Consider the following 8,691-nt stretch of genomic DNA (forward strand, 5'->3'; position numbering starts at 1 on the left):
AATCACAGTGTCACTGTGATCGACTGCCAATGTTCCTACCCATCACAGTGCATCACAGTGTCACTGTCATCGACTGCCAATGTTCCCATCCCATCACAGTGCATCACAGTGTCACTGTCATCGACTGCCAATGTTCCTACCCATCACAATGCATCACAGTGTCACTGTCATCGACTGCCAATGTTCCCATCCCATCACAGTGAATCACTGTGTCACTGTCATTGCGGTGACAAAGCTTTGCCTCAGTATCAAAGGTTGGTCAGGGGCCATGCATGGTTCACGGTTAGCCAATGTGCAGGCATAAACAAAACTACCAGTATCATCACGATGTATGGCTCATCACAGTGCGTTCATACAATGTTCATATTGTGACGTTTCGAAATGTAAAATCAAAGCAAAAACAAAAACCAACAACAAATAAACACAATTTAATAAACCGTTCTTTGACGTCATATTTAAGCTGTACATCAAACAATTTGTTTTGTTGCTGTTTTCCCAGTTAATTTGTGTTGATAGCGTACTGTGGAGCGAATAAACCCAATCTCAATTGGAGTCACACAATCAGACAATCACCCTTATCAAATTAATGTTTGCAGAGTTGCTTTGAAGGAGTAATGATCATAACACCGTAGTCACAGAAAATAGGCCACATCCAAATTCATCCGACATTCCACGATCTTTGGTGATTTGGACTACAAAATCACAAAAGGCGAGTTTGTTATGTTTAGTAAAATGGGCATCATATTGCCAAAGCAATAGCTGTAGGCATATTGATAAGAACACTGCCTACCAAGTGAGTAAATCTGTCTTCTCTTTGCCGGCTATGATTAAGACCCTTCTATATAGCCCACCAGGTGTTCCTATATCCTAAACTCAATCATGTAGCAGCCTTTTATGGCGTTTCTTCCGCTGCAGGTGTGCCTACCCAAGTCCTATCCTGTCCATTCATACTGATGATCGATTGACAAATCTCACTTAGGCATTTTCTTACTTGCCTGGTCAACACGAACGGCGTACAAGAGGAAAGCATGCCCAGCCTAGCCCAAGCAACTAGATACCCGGCGACAGGAACAAATAACGCGTTTTTAATTATACTATTCGAACTGTTATAATAGTATCTCGTCATTCATATAAATCACGGGAATGATAGATGCTGTGTCTCGTTTTCTCGTAGACTTGTTTCCAGACAAGCGCAAGCGAAACTCTCTGTCAATTTATAACCTTAAAGGAACTGGACACTATTGGTTACTCAAAATAATTGTGAGCATGAAACTTTCTTGGTAACAAGCAATGGGGAGCTGATATTGATAGTATAAAATATTGTGAGAAACAGCTCCATCTGAAGTAACGTAGTTTTTGAGAAAGAGGTCATTTCTCAATCAAATTTGAGCACCAAATTTGAGCACCAAATGTTTTTTGTTTTTTTTTCAATAAATATTGTCTTGCAACTTTGATAACCAATATTGAGTAAACATTTTCACAGACTTGTTACTTGCATAAGTTTTGGGACACACCAAGTGAGTCTTTGACAATGAAAAACATGTCCAGTGACTACGAATTCAAATGGCTTTGAGTGTTTCCTTATGACAGTCTAAAATGCATGCGTGCCTTCCCGTAACTGCAAGCACCGTGATAGTACACCATTATGTAAAATAAATAATTCACTACATACTCGGGTTAAAAGCATTTATGAAGTCACACTATTGGGGAAAGCCTTTTCCAGATCTACATGTCGATCCGTTTGTCTGCAAAAACAAACACCCCAAAACACAACCAAACTAAGATAAGTATGACACAACGGATTTGTTTATAGGCCTATTTTCGAACGACCGAGAGCAATATTATGCTTCAAGGTTCAAGGTGTTGTGATGAATAGTCATCATTAATATACGACTAATTTTACAAAATACATCCAATAAAGAACATAAAAGATCAGATAACTGAAATGGTTTCGGGAAAATAGTATTTGTAACAAGTCAAAGAATTTACCCGTTAGTGTAGATTTGTGCATGTCAAGTTTGCAACCATCCCCTGTCAGTTTCACCTCACGTTTTCGTAAAAAGTGGGCCTAAACACTCCCAAAACACAGAGAAGCCCAGACTCCTTATTGCATTATTATCGTGTAATAACACAGATGAATATTGTCAGTGAGACATAAAAATGACATTTCGTGTGGCTATTTGTAAAGCCATTAATCCACTTGAATAATTTAACGATGGTGAATGCTATTAACATAATATGAGATGAATTTTATATGCGATTTTATAACCGCAATTTGTAATGGTCTTCATATACTTTTTTTCACATTAACTAAAGGAATTTCAAAAGATTTTAATTATGAAATATTTTGAATTTTTTGTTGATTCTAAAACAAATATCATGGGTGACCTGGACTTTAATTTAGAGATAGGGGTATTTCTGAAGAGTTTGAGCGTTTTTAAATACCCCTCCCCTTTCTACGGGTGTGCAAAGGGACAATACCCGATATTTTTGACTGGTTACCTGGCTCTATCATGATGTGAACAATAAACAGCAAAGTTACCAACCTAATCAAAGGCAAACTAAATGTAATGGAGAGCTGTTGATGCTATTTTATTTATTTAATTTCTACTTTTATTTTCCGGATATCACAGTATTAACACGCAGACGCCGTCCAGGGAAAGGCAAAAGTAAACAAAACTGTCATCAAAAAAGATGTGCCCCTATGACATTGCTCATAAAAGGGTTCAATTCATATCTTGTTCATAACACGCTCTAAAATTGTAGTGATAAATAAAACAAAAAACTATGCGAATTTCCATCTTTTAGACCGTTGTGGTAACCGCTGCTATATAGCTATATATAAATAATATAGACTTCGAACTGCCCTTAGCTACCGGGCAATTAATGGTGGTACATTTGGTAAGACACTGCTCTAGAATTGCAAGGGTCGTGGGTTTGAATCCAACCCCAGTAATATGCCTGTGATTTGTTCACAGATCTCGGGAAAGTACTGAGTACACATCGATGTATCAACAAAAAATTGATATCACATTTTAGCATACAGGGAATGATCAGATTGTGCTATCCTTGTAACAACAAGGTGTTTGTGAGTGATGGCATCAATGTGATTAGAAATGAATTTATGAAGAAATTTTACCATGTTGAACTTCCGGTTTGAACAGGAAAATTGGGTCACACTCAATGAAGCGTTTGTTGAGTTTCAACGACATTTACGATGATTTAATTGAAATAAAAAACTCCAATAGGAACTTCTCCGAGTAAATCTCAATGGCAAACAAATTATATGTTGTTGGCATTTCGTCGGTTCAACATAGATGGCGCTGTTTACTTTGTCAAGTGCATTTACACTGGACTCGACTCTCGAGTGAGGTTCGTCCTTATCAAAAGTCTCAACACTTTGATATTCGGTGTTATGACTTGTCAAATTGACATTAAAGCGAACATAAAATAAACGAGCTAAAGACTTCTCGACACCATTGAATAAAAGATTATGCCAAGTTCAAATTATTGTTTCGATATTATTCAATTTATTTATTTTGTGTAAATAAACCAGTTGAAGGCACGTGACACCTTTGGTAGGCCTAATTGTCAAAGACCAGACTTCTCACTTGTTGTATCCTAACAACGCATAAAATAACAAACCAGAGAACACTGGAAGAAAAAAACACCCTTGTCGGACAAAGTGTGCTTTCAGATACTTGAATTCGAGACCTCAACTGAGGTCTTGAACTTAATTCAAATATTTTAGTGAGAAATTACTTGAGTCTCAAGTACAACGTCACTTCAGAGGGAGCCGTTTCTCACAATGTTTTTATACTATCAACATCTCTGCATTGCTCGTTAACAAGTAAGATTTTATGTTAACAATTATTTTGAGTAATTACCAATAGAGTCCACTGCCTTTTAAAGGCATTGTAACAATTTGATTATTTTAATCCTTCATAAAAATGTAGTTGTATAAAATAAAATTAACCTATGAACATTTCGTTTTCAAAAGGTCGCGTTTTCTGAGATATTGCCGACACTCAGGATAGGAATACACAATATGAGAAGCGTTATGGCGGCAACGCTTCTAAGTGTTATTATTGTTATTTATTGTTGTTATTAGTACTATTATTATGGGTTTTTTTGTGGGGCGGGTGGGGGAAGTTCTTATCTTTTTACATAGTCGTGGTACTTCGAAGTGAAATGTTTCTCAAAATGCATGATACTTGCCAAAACTGTTGTACTTAATAACCAAGTGAGCTTTCATTGTCATTCATTTCAAGACCCTTAAAGGCAGTGGACACTATTGGTAATTATTCAAAATAATTATTAGTATAAAACCTTACTTGGTAACGAGTAATGGGGAGAGGTTGATAATATAAAACATTGTGAGAAACGGCTCTCTCTGAAGTGGAGTAGTTTTCGAAAAAGAAGTAATTTTCAACGAATTTGATTTTAAGACCTTAGATTTAGAACTTGAGGTCTCAAAATCAAGCATCTGAAAGCACACAACTTCGTGTGAAATGAAATTTTATGCATTTGTTGAGATACACCAAGTGAGAAGACTGGTCTTTGACAATTACCAATATAGTGTATAGTGTTTTTAAGACCATAAGTTCGTTTATTTATAGTAACTCTAAAAAAAATACTCAAAAGAATCGCTATTATTTATACTACTAATATTATTATTATTTAGATAATTATTGTGAAAAGTGCCCAGCAGCGACATTTACAATTTGTATACTTGTTGTTTTAGAGAACGAAACAACAGCATAAAATCAGGTAAAACATGTGTTTGAAAGTTGGACTCAAACGTTTTGTTATCATGGTATACACACGCTGTCAATATCACAGAATATCTGTCTGATACGGAAACAAATCTTGTTATATTGTACTCTGTGAACAATACGGAATAATCAAACATGTTTTTGTCACAAGTCCCAAAAATAAAAATATTATCTAAAAGTTGAGAACATTATTGAAAACCTTCAATGTTACGTATAGGTTATAAAAAGCGTCCAGATAAACTGATAATAAAACCAAACAAAATCGTTGACCTCACTCAATAAATCGACTAGTTATTTACGGGTTCTTTTTTTCTGGTTGGCGTATATTTTATTTATTTCTCAATGGATATAATAGGAATGAATTTATATTAACTTAACATTTTTTGAAGTATATTAATAGTTTTAGACATTTGTTTATTCTATGCCTAATTGTTATTATTAATGTAGATATTCGTCTTTTGGCTGATCTACAAACTCATCTTTAGGGGTCAAATACCGTCAAATCTTACCTCAACATCGATGCTGCAAAGTCCTCCAGTCCAAGTGACTCAGTATGTTCCAACCCTAATGACCAGTGGAATACTTATTCTTCTGTATAAGATTTGATGGTTCTTCTTGTTGCTTCTCATGTTGAGAGCTGATTGCCTGTAATCGTCTTGACGCATTATTGAAGAGAAGACTAACTTGTGAAGTAGTCTTGAAGTAGTCTCCAGACATTCCTGTCACCGATTGATTAATGTTTACCAGAGAGCCCAAACACAGTCAAGTGGCTTTTTGCGCTGACATCGCAAAATAGCCCATGGGAATCCAACATTGGAAACCTAGAGACACTTACAACAGACTATAAGTCCCCCGGTCAATACTGCACAATACCTAACTAGTGCGGACAGCTCCGGCTTTCTTATCCTTCCCTCCTGGCCCCAAACCCTCAACACCTTTTCTCCTGAAGGGGCGCTTCAAAGAGGTGACGAAAAGATCTCAAGAGAACAAGGGTGGAACCATCAGCTACGGATTTACAATCGTCCCTGCCTTTATAGTAGTGTGTTGCAAACTATAGTGCTACCGATAACTGGGATTAATTTGTGTGTGTAAATACTCGGTTGAATACAGTTTGATTATGGGATTGAGGTTGCCCAGTACTGTAATTAGCTTGGGGACGATGGCTATTGTTCGACCACGAATAACGGTCCATTATGGCGATCTGCAAGGTGCCCGTTAATTACTACTTTATATTTACAAAGGAACTGTTGAAGCACTGCTGGATGTGATGATCCCCCAGTACCCGCACGTAGTAACCTCCCGTGATGCAAACATCACGATCATAACGTGGTCAGGACAAAACAAAATCAAATAAATTAGCAGACTAGTTTCACAGGGGATCTAATTTAAGACCCTATTGTGCTCATAACAAGTGAAGATAATTTTAGTAACACCTGTTACTTGGACTCGTACTCCCCGTGTATAAATCTGGACCTAGGCACGTCACTGCTGTCTGTTGAGTGAATGTAGGCCAACACTAACGGTTTGGAAAGAAGGTTTGTTTTCTTCCTCCGGCCGGTGCTTTATAAGACACAAACACAACCATAACACAATTTTAGTCTAACCATTACTTTTACAAAAAGTATTTGAAGAGTTATTAAAACACATTGGTCAATAAATTGACACTTAATTGTTAAAATGAGTATTAGTTTTTGGTTAATAAATAATGGTTCTCTCAAATTTAGGGACACTGAACTGTTGACTTAATTAATGCACAAAACAATGTTTTATACATAGTGAGAATTTCCCCCATGGGATGACTGCGTAAGGTCCATATCATGTAAGGATTATTAATGTTTAATGATTTGGGCAAACATCATAGCTACCAACAGAAGAACATGATCAGCAGTGAATGGAACTGGGTAGAGAGTGATACCGAGGCTACATTCAGATCTTCTGAGGACCAATGCTTCGTTTGATGGCCAATGGTTATTTGTATAGGCCTCAACACACTTTGCTATAACGTATGTTTTTATGCTAATAATTATCTTGAGTAATTACCAATAGTGTCCACTGCCTTTAATACTCTCAACATTTCTCCATTGCTCGTTTAAGTTTGTATGCTAAAGTGTCCAGTGCCTTTAGAATGGGTAAGTTCACATGTAAAATGGCCGCTTCAGATGGCCGCGTAACAAGCTTTCTTTTGAAAGATTAAAATTAAAAATGGACACGTTGCCTTGGATCGGACGAGTTGCCAGTATGAAAAGCATTTGTAACCGTTTGTTATAAAATGCATATGGTTGGAAAGATGTTTTAAAAATATAATACAATGATCCACACAAATTTGCCTCGAAATTGCGTGGTTTTCCTTTTGCTTTGCGAACTAACAGGGCGATTTATGGGGGTAAAAAAATTAGCAGACCTATATACACTCCGTAAACAAAGCAACTTGCACGCTACCAAGCCGGCGGCGGTTTCTATTAGCAGATGGGGTTATGAAACACACTTTGCTATAACGTATGTTTTTCTGGCACAAAAATGTCCTAATTTTTGTAGTGAACCATCTTTATTATTAAATTATGCCATGTGTCATCCAACGGGGTTTGCACACATTGAGATGGCAAGAGTACGCACGATGAGGGCGCTATGTTCTCTGATTGTTTGCAGACTGGTTGACAAGTTAGTAGGGTTGGCCTTGGATGGCGTTAATAACAGAAACAGGCAATCATTACACTTCGGCTTATAAATGTGTATGTTTAATTAAGTGGACATTGTTTCGATTGATTGACTGATTTATTGATTGATTGATTGATTGACTGATTGACTGATTGATTGATGGATTTAGTGAGTGATTGATTTGAATGATCGACTGACCTTTTTTTGTTACTTTTCAAACTTCACTTTATTTATTATAGCCCAAACAACAATTAATTTGGACACATTTTGTATCTTAGTTGTTTTGGGTTTTTTTTTTTTGAGGGGGGTGAACAAAGAATTGACTAGAGTGGGATTCGAACCAACGACCTCCGGTTTAACGTGCCGGCGCTCTACCAACTGAGCTACCTAGCCCTATGGCGGTGTCCCTATTTTGTCAATATCTTTGTTCGGGGGTGCCAGTCAGAAGCCATACAACCGTTAACTGCCGTGTAGCCAAGGATCACACCCAAATTACGATACGACCTGGGAAGCGGCAGCATCACCTTAAAGACACTGGACACTAATGGTATTATTGAAAAAACACCCTTGTCACACGAAGTTGTGTGCGTTTTGATGGTTGATTTCGAAACCTTAAATTCTAAATCTGAGGTCTCGAAATCAAATTAGTGGAAAATGACTTCTTTCTAGAAAACTATGTCACTTCAGAGGGAGCCGTTTCTCACAATTTGTTATACTACCAACCTCTCTCCATTACTCGTTACCAAGTAATGTTTTATGCTGATAATTATTTTCAGTAATTACAAATAGTGTCCACTGCCTTTATGGGAACGCGACTTTTTGTTTCAGATATCAATACAATAAAATGCAGATTACCTATGCGTCGCCCCATGTGCTTTGCTTCGCTTTCGCCAATTGATATGATTGTGTCTCATAGTGTTGTATGATTATTGTGTTCAGTAGGACTAAGTTGCCATACCTGTGAAAATTTCATTTCAAAAGATGGCCGCTGGATATATCACCGAAACTCCGGAGCGAAATGTCTAAGCAGGAAGACAAATCAATTCATAATAGGATACGCAATCTGAGAAACGCTACTGCGGTAACGCTTCTCAATTAATTTGGGGGTGATAAAAAAGTGATATCCTTTCCCATCCATATGCCTATAGTATAGTACTTCGAAGTGAAATTTTCTAAAAAATACATTACCGGTATATTTAAAGACACTGGATACTATTGGTAATTGTCAAAGACCAGGGGTCTTCTCACTTATCTCAACATG

The 8,691-nt window shown here is 37.0% G+C and overlaps 1 protein-coding gene across 2 annotated transcripts in view; it reads right to left on the reverse strand.

Annotated features, from left to right (window-relative positions):
- The window catches only part of LOC139948259 (LIM domain transcription factor LMO4.2-like), a 64,165-nt gene extending 58,535 nt beyond the window's left edge, over positions 1-5,630 (reverse strand). For both annotated transcript variants that reach the window (XM_071946354.1, XM_071946356.1), the window contains exon 1: positions 5,285-5,630. The gene's annotated coding sequence lies outside the window, so the exon portion shown is untranslated. The remainder of the gene's footprint in view (positions 1-5,284) is intronic.
- Between the last annotated feature and the right edge of the window lie 3,061 nt (positions 5,631-8,691).

Source organism: Asterias amurensis, chromosome 15 (assembly GCF_032118995.1).
Source record: "Asterias amurensis chromosome 15, ASM3211899v1".
In the NCBI taxonomy this organism is placed as follows: domain Eukaryota; kingdom Metazoa; phylum Echinodermata; class Asteroidea; order Forcipulatida; family Asteriidae; genus Asterias; species Asterias amurensis.